The 12768-nt window shown below is 46.0% G+C and overlaps 1 long non-coding RNA gene across 1 annotated transcript; it reads right to left on the minus strand.

The window, feature by feature from the left end:
• Positions 1-3120: 3120 nt before the first annotated feature.
• On the minus strand, positions 3121-12481 carry LOC120038051. The gene is made up of 2 exons (XR_005474936.1): positions 12353-12481; positions 3121-5319 (listed from the first exon to the last, which is right to left on the minus strand). It is a non-coding gene; the product is annotated as an uncharacterized LOC120038051 (long non-coding RNA).
• Positions 12482-12768: the final 287 nt, after the last annotated feature.

Below are 12768 nucleotides of genomic sequence, written 5' to 3' on the forward strand. Positions count from 1 at the left end.
AACAGCCTCCACTCTTCTGGGAAGGCTTTCCACTAGATGTTGGAACATTGCTGCTATAACAGCCTCCACTCTTCTGGGAAGGCTTTCCACTAGATGTTGGAACATTGCTGCTATAACAGCCTCCACTCTTCTGGGAAGGCTTTCCACTAGATGTTGGAACATTGCTGCTATAACAGCCTCCACTCTTCTGGGAAGGCTTTCCACTAGATGTTGGAACATTGCTGCTATACCAGCCTCCACTCTTCTGGGAAGGCTTTCCACTAGATGTTGGAACATTGCTGCTATAACAGCCTCCACTCTTCTGGGAAGGCTTTCCACTAGATGTTGGAACATTGCTGCTATAACAGCCTCCACTCTTCTGGGAAGGCTTTCCACTAGATGTTGGAACATTGCTGCTATAACAGCCTCCACTCTTCTGGGAAGGCTTTCCACTAGATGTTGGAACATTGCTGCTATAACAGCCTCCACTCTTCTGGGAAGGCTTTCCACTAGATGTTGGAACATTGCTGCTATAACAGCCTCCACTCTTCTGGGAAGGCTTTCCACTAGATGTTGGAACATTGCTGCTATAACAGCCTCCACTCTTCTGGGAAGGCTTTCCACTAGATGTTGGAACATTGCTGCTATAACAGCCTCCACTCTTCTGGGAAGGCTTTCCACTAGATGTTGGAACATTGCTGCTATAACAGCCTCCACTCTTCTGGGAAGGCTTTCCACTAGATGTTGGAACATTGCTGCTATAACAGCCTCCACTCTTCTGGGAAGGCTTTCCACTAGATGTTGGAACATTGCTGCTATAACAGCCTCCACTCTTCTGGGAAGGCTTTCCACTAGATGTTGGAACATTGCTGCTATAACAGCCTCCACTCTTCTGGGAAGGTTTTCCACTAGATGTTGGAACATTGCTGCTATAACAGCCTCCACTCTTCTGGGAAGGCTTTCCACTAGATGTTGGAACATTGCTGCTATAACAGCCTCCACTCTTCTGGGAAGGTTTTCCACTAGATGTTGGAACATTGCTGCTATAACAGCCTCCACTCTTCTGGGAAGGCTTTCCACTAGATGCGGGGACTTGTTTCTCCTCAGCCACAGAGCATTAGTGAGGTAGGGAACTGGTGTTGGGCGATTAGGCCAGGCTCACAGTCGGCTTTCCAATTCATCCCAAAGGTGTTCGATGAGGTTGAGGTCAGGGCTCTGTGCAGTCAAGTTCTTCCACACCATTTCTGTATGGACCTCGCTTTGTGCATGGGGGCATTGTCTGGCTGGAACAGGAAAGGGCTTTCCACAAACTGTTGCCGCAAAGTTGGAAGAACAGAATTGTCCAGAATGTCATTGTATGTTGTAGCGTTAATATTTCCCTTCACTGGAACTAAGGGAACCGAACCATGAAAAACAGCCCCAGACCATTATTCCTCCTCCACCAAACTTTACAGTTGGCACTATGCATTGGGGCAGGTGGCATTCGCCAAACCCAGATTCATCCATTGGTCTGCCAGATGGTGAAGCATGATTCATCGCTCCAGAGACCAAAAGTGGCGAGCTTCACATGGTGATCTTACACTTGTGTGCCGCTGCTCTGCCATGGAAACCCATTTCATGAATCTCCCGCCTAACAGTTCTTGTGCTGACGTTGCTTCCAGAGGCAGTTTGGAACTCGGTAGTGATTGGTGCAACTGAGGATAGACTATTTTTACGCGCTTCAGCGGTCCTGTTCTGTGCGGCCTATCATTTCGCGGCTAAGCCTTTTGTTGCTCCTTGACGTTTCAACTTCACAACAACAGCACTTACAGCTGACTGGAGCAGCTCTAGCAGGGCAGAAATTTGACGAACAGACTTGTTGGAAAGGTGGCATCCTATGACGGTGTCACGTTGAATATCACTGAGCTCTTCAGTAGGGGCCATTCTACTGCCAATGTTTGTCTATGGAGATTGCATGACTATGTGCTTGATTTTATACACCTGTCAGCAACGTGTGTGGCTGAAATAGCTTTTGTATCTATAGTGGACCAAGAAAACAAGATCCAGACTCCATAGGAGAATTTTAATTGCATTTCCTTGCCTCCTTTTCAAACCACATTGGACGAGAAGGTCAAAGGGAAGGAGTAAAGGAAATGGTATCGAGATCCTCCAATAAGAGATAGGACTCACCTATATCTGTCTGTCTAATAGTGACATCTAGTGGTATTAAAAAGGTATTACATCTTGAAGGGGGGGACTCCCTCTAGTGTTGAGTAGAACAATACATGTCAAATAACTCCCATTCAATGTTATTGAAATACACCTCAATCATGGAACGGGCTTCAATGGAAATTAAAAGTGGAAAATATTGATGAACGTGGCGCACGTTGCCGGAGGAGGAGATTAATAGTCTCATATAGTTTTTGCTAAGGTGCTAGCCTCTGAACTCTCCCCAATATCTAGTCCCTCCTGACTGCTTTCCCTGTCCGGAACTTGAAGAATTAAGCATTTTTCAAACACCTGAAACAGACTTTTCCTGCAAGGGGAAGCAACATCTGCCAGGAAGATCACGTCAGTGACTCAAGTGATGCACCCCTCCTAGGGACGGCATGGAAGAGCACCAGTAAGCCAGTGACTCAGCCCCTGTAATAGGGTTAGAGGCAGACAATCCCAGTGGAGAGAGGGGAACCGGCCAGGCAGAGACGACATGGGGGGTTCGTCGCACCAGTGTCGGAACCTTGAGGAACACCGAAACGTACAATTGATTTGTCAGAGGACAAACCATCCACAGAGACAAACCGATATCTTTCCGACAGATAAGATCTAAACCAGGCCAGAACTTGTCCGTGTAGACCAATTTGGGTTTCCAATCTCTCCAAAACAATGTGGTGGTCGATGGTATCAAAAGCAGCACTAAGGTCTAGGAGCACGAGGACAGACGCCATTTATTATTATTCTGACATTTCACATTCTAAAATAGTGTTGATCCTGACTTAAGACAGGGAATCTTTACTAGGATTAAATGTCAGGAACTGAGTTTAAATGTATTTGGCTAAGCTGTATGTAAACTTCAACTTCAACTGTAAATGGACTGTTTTTAAATGTGAATCACATTTTGACATTCCCCAGTCTGGGAATCTCTGCATTAAGACACAGACATACTTTGATGAATCCATTTTAATGGAAAATGTAAAACCCTTTTGAACTTCAATGTACAAAGCATGTAACACTTTTAAAATTACAAATTGAAGCAAGCCATGTTTTTAAAAAATACATCAGTGAATGTATATATGTATATATTTACACTTCAAAATTTGAATAAATTATTTTTTGTGTGTAAATGTCTCCATTTTACAGTGAATACTTCTAATATGCTGAAGTGTATTATTCATTTAGTCTTTTTTTTTTTTACATAATACAACTTTACACGGTTTTATACAACACAATAGTTTGGCAGTTCATTTTAAAAAGATATGGCATGAGGACGAATTCAGCAGCGACTCCCAGAGTTCTGGGCGACAGCTGAAGTCTGTTTCCTCTCACAGTAACTGTCTCAACGGCATCCGTCTCAAAACTCATCACAAACTGTACAAGACACATTTACATTTCATCTAGCGTCGCATTTACAACTCCTATTAAATAAATACAGCATCTTCACAGAAACAATATACAGTTTGAAAGACAATAACGAACTAAACAAACAAAAGGAACAGAGAACAGAAGGTTCCAGAACAGAGAACAGAAGGTTCCAGAACACAGGACAGAAGGTTCCAGAACACAGGACAGAAGGTTCCAGAACAGCGAACAGAAGGTTCCAGAAGAGAGAACAGAAGGTTCCAGACCAGAGAACAGAAGGTTCCAGACCAGAGAACAGAAGGTTCCAGAACACAGGACAGAAGGTTCCAGAACAGCGAACAGAAGGTTCCAGACCAGAGAACAGAAGGTTCCAGAACAGAGAAGGTTCCAGAACACAGGACAGAAGGTTCCAGAACAGAGAACAGAAGGTTCCAGAACACAGAACAGAAAGTTCCAGAACAGCAGTCAGCACTGTAAGACCAGATAGTTCAATAGAATCACAGTTCTCCTGATGCTGTGGTAGTGATGCTGCTGTGGTCAGTATCCTGATGCTGTGGTAGTGATGCTGCTGTGGTCAGTATCCTGATGCTGTGGTAGTGATGCTGCTGTGGACAGTATCCTGATGCTGTGGTAGTGATGCAGCTGTGGTCAGTATCCTGATGCTGTGGTCAGTATCCTGATGCTGTGGTCAGTATCCTGATGCTGTGGTAGTGATGCAGCTGTGGTCAGTATCCTGATGCTGTGGTCAGTATCCTGATGCTGTGGTCAGTATCCTGATGCTGTGGTAGTGATGCTGCTGTGGTCAGTATCCTGATGCTGTGGTAGTGATGCTGCTTTGGACAGTATCCTGATGCTGTGGTAGTGATGCTGCTGTGGTCAGTATCCTGATGCTGTGGTAGTGATGCTGCTATGGACAGTATCCTGATGCTGTGGTAGTGATGCAGCTGTGGTCAGTATCCTGATGCTGTGGTAGTGATGCTGCTGTGGACAGTATCCTGATGCTGTGGTAGTGATGCTGCTATGGACAGTATCCTGATGCTGTGGACAGTATCCCGATGCTGTGGTAGTGATGCTGCTATGGACAGTATCCCGATGCTGTGGTAGTGATGCTGCTATGGACAGTATCCTGATGCTGTGGACAGTATCCCGATGCTGTGGTAGTGATGCTGCTATGGACAGTATCCTGATGCTGTGGTAGTGATGCTGCTATGGACAGTATCCTGATGCTGTGGACAGTATCCCGATGCTGTGGTAGTGATGCTGCTTTGGACAGTATCCTGATGCTGTGGACAGTATCCCGATGCTGTGGTAGTGATGCTGCTTTGGACAGTATCCTGATGCTATGGACAGTATCCTGATGCTGTGGTAGTGATGCTGCTTTGGACAGTATCCTGATGCTATGGACAGTATCCCGATGCTGTGGTAGTGATGCTGGTCAGTAACATGTAGTTTTAGTGTGTTGTAGTGTATTCTGCTGGACACTAGGTTGACGGTGCTGTTGTGGTTAGTTTCAGTGTGTATATATCTGTTCTAGGCTGAAGGAAGACGTCTCAGAGAGGGAGGCGCCAGAGAGGGAGGCGCCAGAGAGGGAGGCGCCAGAGAGGGAGGCTCCAGAGATGGAGGCGCCAGAGAGGGGGGCGCCAGAGAGGGAGGCTCCAGAGATGGAGGCGCCAGAGAGGGAGGCTCCAGGGGGACTACGGGTCAGGAGTTCTCTTCCTCCTCCTGGTTGTACCTCCTCAGCGACGTCAATGCATCCTTCACAGAGTGGAACAAGATGTTCTTTACCTGGGGAGAGGACAGAGAGGAGAGGTTAAAGAGGAGGGAGAGAGAGAGGAGAGGTTAAAGAGGAGGCAGAGACAGAGAGGAGAGGTTAAAGAGGAGGGAGAGACAGAGAGGAGAGGTTAAAGAGGAGGGAGAAAACAGAGAGGAGAGGTTAAAGAGGAGGGAGAAAACAGAGAGGAGAGGTTAAAGAGGAGGGAGAAAACAGAGAGGAGATGTTAAAGAGGAGGCAGAGACAGAGAGGAGAGGTTAAAGAGGAGGGAGAGAGGAGAGGTTAAAGAGGAGGGAGAAAACAGAGAGGAGAGGTTAAACAGGAGACAGAGGAAAGACGGGAGAGAGCGGAGAGACAGGCTAATGTGATGGACGACAACCAGCCTCATCTAGACAGAAGGATTCACCTCAGACTAAAGTGACATTACTAGGGAGAGAGAGACGGAGAGACACAGACAGAGAGAGCGAGAGAGACAGACAGACAGAGTGGATGAGATACTTAAAAAAATATATATACACCTTTATTGGCCCAATAGTTAAAGTTGCACTTTGCAGAAATCACATTTCCTGGTTGCTAAAACTAATAGTTTGCGACAAAATAAGATAGTATAGTGTAGAGAATTGTACCATCTAAACCGCTGTGAAATATATTTTCCATAACCAAAAATATTGGGTAACACTTTACTTGACACCCAGCGTCATAACCTGTTATATATATATCCCATATATTTACACCTGCTGTGACATATGGCTGGTTATGACACCTACCAAGACCCCTGTACCGGTCCCCTGTAGCCCTGTCCTGGTCCCCTGTACCCCTGTCCTGGTCCACTGTACCCCTCCTCTGGTCCCCTGTACCCCTCCCCTGGTCCCCTGTACCCCTCCCCTGTACCCCTCCCCTGGTCCCGGTCCACTGTACCCCTGTCCTGGTCCCCTGTACCCCTCCCCTGGTCCCCTGTACCCCTCCCCTGTACCCCTGTCCTGGTCCCGGTCCCCTGCACCTGTCCTGGTCCACTGTACCCCTGTCCTGGTCCACTGTACCCCTGTCCTGGTCCCCTGTACCCCTGTCTACAAAGTCCCCCAGACGGTTCACCAGACCCCCATATACAAGCCACCAATACAGAATGAAGGTTCTCTGATGAACTGACTGAAATCAGAAGGAAACGGAATTCCGTGTGGGCTAAAGCAAGACGGTCTAATTCAGCTGATGATCGGATGGCTTTTAACACCGCCTTCTGAATCAGGGTGAGACTATGACCTGAAATCAGACTACTGTCTTCTGAATCAGGGTGAGACTATGACCTGAAATCAGACTACTGTCTTCTGAATCAGGGTGAGACTATGACCTGAAATCAGACTACTGTCTTCTAAATCAGGGTGAGACTATGCCCTGAAATCAGACTACTGCCTTCTGAATCAGGGTGAGACTATGACCTGAAATCAGGCTACTGCCTTCTGAATCAGGGTGAGACTATGACCTGAAATCAGACTACTGTCTTCTGAATCAGGGTGAGACTATGACCTGAAATCAGACTACTGCCTTCTGAATCAGGGTGAGACTATGACCTGAAATCAGACTAATGCCTCTACTGCCTTCTGAATCAGGGTGAGACTATGACCTGAAATCAGGCTACTGCCTTCTGAATCAGGGTGAGACTATGACCTGAAATCAGACTACTGTCTTCTGAATCAGGGTGAGTCTATGACCTGAAATCAGACTAATGCCTCTACTGTCTTCTGAATCAGGGTGAGACTATGACCTGAAATCAGGCTACTGCCTTCTGAATCAGGGTGAGACTATGACCTGAAATCAGGGTGTGACTATGACCTGAAATCAGACTACTGCCTTCTAAATCAGGGTGAGACTATGCCCTGAAATCAGACTACTGCCTTCTGAATCAGGGTGAGACTATGACCTGAAATCAGGCTACTGCCTTCTGAATCAGGGTGAGACTATGACCTGAAATCAGACTACTGTCTTCTGAATCAGGGTGAGTCTATGACCTGAAAGCAGACTACTGCCTCTACTGTCTTCTGAATCAGGGTGAGACTATGACCTGAAATCAGACTACTGCCTTCTGAATCAGGGTGTGACTATGACCTGAAATCAGACTACTGTCTTCTGAATCAGGGTGAGACTATGACCTGAAATCAGACTACTGTCTTCTAAATCAGGGTGAGACTATGACCTGAAATCAGACCACTGCCTTCTGAATCAGGGTGTGACTATGACCTGAAATCAGACTACTGCCTTCTAAATCAGGGTGAGACTATGCCCTGAAATCAGACTACTGCCTTCTGAATCAGGGTGAGACTATGACCTGAAATCAGGCTACTGCCTTCTGAATCAGGGTGAGACTATGACCTGAAATCAGACTACTGTCTTCTGAATCAGGGTGAGTCTATGACCTGAAATCAGACTAATGCCTCTACTGCCTTCTGAATCAGGGTGTGACTATGACCTGAAATCAGACTACTGCCTTCTGAATCAGGGTGAGACTATGACCTGAAATCAGACTACTGCCTCTACTGCCTTCTGAATCAGGGTGAGACTATGACCTGAAATCAGACTACTGTCTTCTGAATCAGGGTGAGACTATGACCTGAAATCAGACTACCAACTTCTGAATCAAGGTGAGACTATGACCTGAAATCAGGCTACTGCCTTCTGAATCAGGGTGAGACTATGACCTGAAATCAGACTACTGCCTCTACTGTCTTCTGAATCAGGGTGAGACTATGACCTGAAATCAGACTACTGCCTTCTGAATCAGGGTGAGACTATGCCCTGAAATCAGACTACTGCCTTCTGAATCAGGGTGAGACTATGACCTGAAATCAGACTACTGTCTTCTGAATCAGGGTGAGACTATGACCTGAAATCAGACCACTACCTCTACTGTCTTCTGAATCAGGGTGTGACTATGACCTGAAATCAGACTACTGCCTTCTGAATCAGGGTGAGACTATGACCTGAAATCAGACTACCGCCTTCTGAATCAGGGTGAGACTATGACCTGAAATCAGACTACTGTCTTCTGAATCAGGGTGAGACTATGACCTGAAATCAGACCACTACATCTACTGTCTTCTGAATCAGGGTGAGACTATGACCTGAAATCAGACTACTGTCTTCTGAATCAGGGTGAGACTATGACCTGAAATCAGACTACTGCCTTCTGAATCAGGGTGAGACTATGACCTGAAATCAGACTACTGTCTTCTGAATCAGGGTGAGTCTATGACCTGAAATCAGACTACTGCCTTCTGAATCAGGGTGAGACTATGACCTGAAATCAGGGTGTGACTATGACCTGAAATCAGACTACTGCCTTCTAAATCAGGGTGAGACTATGCCCTGAAATCAGACTACTGCCTTCTGAATCAGGGTGAGTCTATGACCTGAAATCAGACTAATGCCTCTACTGTCTTCTGAATCAGGGTGAGACTATGACCTGAAATCAGGCTACTGCCTTCTGAATCAGGGTGAGACTATGACCTGAAATCAGGGTGTGACTATGACCTGAAATCAGACTACTGCCTTCTAAATCAGGGTGAGACTATGCCCTGAAATCAGACTACTGTCTTCTGAATCAGGGTGAGTCTATGACCTGAAAGCAGACTACTGCCTCTACTGTCTTCTGAATCAGGGTGAGACTATGACCTGAAATCAGACTACTGCCTTCTGAATCAGGGTGTGACTATGACCTGAAATCAGACTACTGTCTTCTGAATCAGGGTGAGACTATGACCTGAAATCAGACTACTGTCTTCTAAATCAGGGTGAGACTATGACCTGAAATCAGACCACTGCCTTCTGAATCAGGGTGTGACTATGACCTGAAATCAGACTACTGCCTTCTAAATCAGGGTGAGACTATGCCCTGAAATCAGACTACTGCCTTCTGAATCAGGGTGAGACTATGACCTGAAATCAGGCTACTGCCTTCTGAATCAGGGTGAGACTATGACCTGAAATCAGACTACTGTCTTCTGAATCAGGGTGAGTCTATGACCTGAAATCAGACTAATGCCTCTACTGCCTTCTGAATCAGGGTGTGACTATGACCTGAAATCAGACTACTGCCTTCTGAATCAGGGTGAGACTATGACCTGAAATCAGACTACTGCCTCTACTGCCTTCTGAATCAGGGTGAGACTATGACCTGAAATCAGACTACTGTCTTCTGAATCAGGGTGAGACTATGACCTGAAATCAGACTACCAACTTCTGAATCAAGGTGAGACTATGACCTGAAATCAGGCTACTGCCTTCTGAATCAGGGTGAGACTATGACCTGAAATCAGACTACTGCCTTCTGAATCAGGGTGAGACTATGACCTGAAATCAGACTACTGTCTTCTGAATCAGGGTGAGACTATGACCTGAAATCAGACCACTACATCTACTGTCTTCTGAATCAGGGTGAGACTATGACCTGAAATCAGACTACTGTCTTCTGAATCAGGGTGAGACTATGACCTGAAATCAGACTACTGCCTTCTGAATCAGGGTGAGACTATGACCTGAAATCAGACTACCGCCTTCTGAATCAGGGTGAGACTATGACCTGAAATCAGACTACTGTCTTCTGAATCAGGGTGAGTCTATGACCTGAAATCAGACTACTGCCTTCTGAATCAGGGTGAGACTATGACCTGAAATCAGACTACTGCCTTCTGAATCAGGGTGAGACTATGACCTGAAATCAGACTACTGCCTTCTGAATCAGGGTGAGACTATGCCCTGAAATCAGGCTACTGCCTTCTGAATCAGGGTGAGACTATGACCTGAAATCAGGCTACTGCCTTCTGAATCAGGGTGAGACTATGACCTGAAATCAGACTACTGCCTTCTGAATCAGGGTGAGACTATGACCTGAAATCAGACTACTGCCTTCTGAATCAGGGTGAGACTATGACCTGAAATCAGACTACTGCCTTCTGAATCAGGGTGAGACTATGACCTGAAATCAGACTACTGCCTTCTGAATCAGGGTGAGTCTATGACCTGAAATCAGACTACTGCCTTCTGAATCAGGGTGAGACTATGACCTGAAATCAGACTACTGCCTTCTGAATCAGGGTGAGTCTATGACCTGAAATCAGACTACTGCCTTCTGAATCAGGTTGAGACTATGACCTGAAATCAGACTACTGCCTCTACTGCCTTCTGAATCAGGGTTAGACTATGACCTGAAATCAGACTACTGCCTTCTGAATCAGGGTGAGACTATGACCTGAAATCAGACTACTTCCTCTCCAGCAACTGAGTTAGGAAGGACGCCTGTATCTTGGTAGTGACTGGGTGTATTGATTCACCATGCTCCATGATATTCAATGTCTTTTCATCTTTCATCTACCATCAGGTGCCCTTCTTCCAGAGGCATTGGAAAACCTCCCTGGTCTTTGTGGTTGAATCTGTGTTTAAAAGTATGAGCTATTATGGAGTATTTTGACACAAAATCTCAATTGAATAGAATTTTAAACTCAGGCTGTAACACAACAAAAGTTGGAAAAGTCAAGGGGTGTGAATACTTTCTGAAGGCTCTGGATGTAGACAGAGACAGACAGGATGAAGAGAACATTAAATCTGAAGGCTCTGTATGTAGACAGAGACAGACAGGATGAAGAGAACATTAAATCTGAAGGCTCTGTATGTAGACAGAGACAGACAGGATGAAGAGAACATTAAATCTGAAGGCTCTGTATGTAGACAGAGACAGACAGGATGAAGAGAACATTAAATCTGAAGGCTCTGTATGTAGACAGAGACAGACAGGATGAAGAGAACATTACATCTGAAGGCTCCGTATGTAGACAGAGACAGACAGGATGAAGAGAACATTAAATCTGAAGGCTCCGTATGTAGACAGAGACAGACAGGATGAAGAGAACATTAAATCTGAAGGCTCTGTATGTAGACAGAGACAGACAGGATGAAGAGAACATTACATCTGAAGGCTCCGTATGTAGACAGAGACAGACAGGATGAAGAGAACATTAAATCTGAAGGCTCCGTATGTAGACAGAGACAGACAGGATGAAGAGAACATTAAATCTGAAGGCTCCGTATGTAGACAGAGACAGACAGGATGAAGAGAACATTAAATCTGAAGGCTCTGTATGTAGACAGAGACAGACAGGATGAAGAGAACATTAAATCTGAAGGCTCTGTATGTAGACAGAGACAGACAGGATGAAGAGAACATTAAAGAGCTTTCTGTGATTCAAACAGAAAAGCAGTTCATTTTAAGTCCTAATATGGATGTACCAATGTCAGATTGTCACTTTAAAGGGAAACCCATTGAGATCAGGAGAGGACAGGCTTCTTCACAGACAACCCACCTGGAGTTGTCACTTTAAAGGGAAACCCATTGAGATCAGGAGAGGACAGGCTTCTTCACAGACAACCCACCTGGAGTTGTCACTTTAAAGGGAAACCCATTGAGATCAGGAGAGGACAGGCTTCTTCACAGCCAACCCACCTGGAGTTGTCACTTTAAAGGGAAACCCATTGAGATCAGGAGAGGACAGGCTTCTTCACAGACAACCCACCTGGAGTTGTCACTTTAAAGGGAAACCCATTGAGATCAGGAGAGGACAGGCTTCTTCACAGCCAACCCACCTGGAGTTGTCACTTTAAAGGGAAACCCATTGAGATCAGGAGAGGACAGGCTTCTTCACAGCCAACCCACCTGGAGTTGTCACTTTAAAGGGAAACCCATTGAGATCAGGAGAGGACAGGCTTCTTCACAGACAACCCACCTGGAGTTGTCACTTTAAAGGGAAACCCATTGAGATCAGGAGAGGACAGGCTTCTTCACAGACAACCCACCTGGAGTTGTCACTTTAAAGGGAAACCCATTGAGATCAGGAGAGGACAGGCTTCTTCACAGCCAACCCACCTGGAGTTGTCACTTTAAAGGGAAACCCATTGAGATCAGGAGAGGACAGGCTTCTTCACAGACAACCCACCTGGAGTTGTCACTTTAAAGGGAAACCCATTGAGATCAGGAGAGGACAGGCTTCTTCACAGACAACCCACCTGGAGTTTATCTTCATAGTTGGGCTCTTCTCTGGAGGATCTCAGCTCCTGTGTCAGGTGGAAGGAGTGGAACACATGCTCTGGAGACACAAAATCATTTATCACCTGGACACAACTGTGAAGGTTCTGCACCTGTCAGAGAGAGAGAGAAGGGGAGGAGAGAGAGAGAGAAGGGGGGGAGGGGGAGAGAGAGAAGGGAGGAGGGGGAGAGAGAGAGAGAGAATTGAGAACATGTACCACTAGAAGGCAGTGAGTTCCAACAGAACAGAGCGGCAGTAGGCTCTCCTCTTATCTGACTAGTTCAATATAACACCTACAATCTACTAGCTAGACTACTACTACACTGGTACAGCAGACTACAGTAGGCTCTCCTCTTATCTGACTAGTTCAATATAACACCTACAATCTACTAGCTA

This window comes from Salvelinus namaycush, unplaced genomic scaffold, assembly GCF_016432855.1.
Source record: "Salvelinus namaycush isolate Seneca unplaced genomic scaffold, SaNama_1.0 Scaffold2063, whole genome shotgun sequence".
Taxonomy (NCBI): Eukaryota; Metazoa; Chordata; class Actinopteri; order Salmoniformes; family Salmonidae; genus Salvelinus; species Salvelinus namaycush.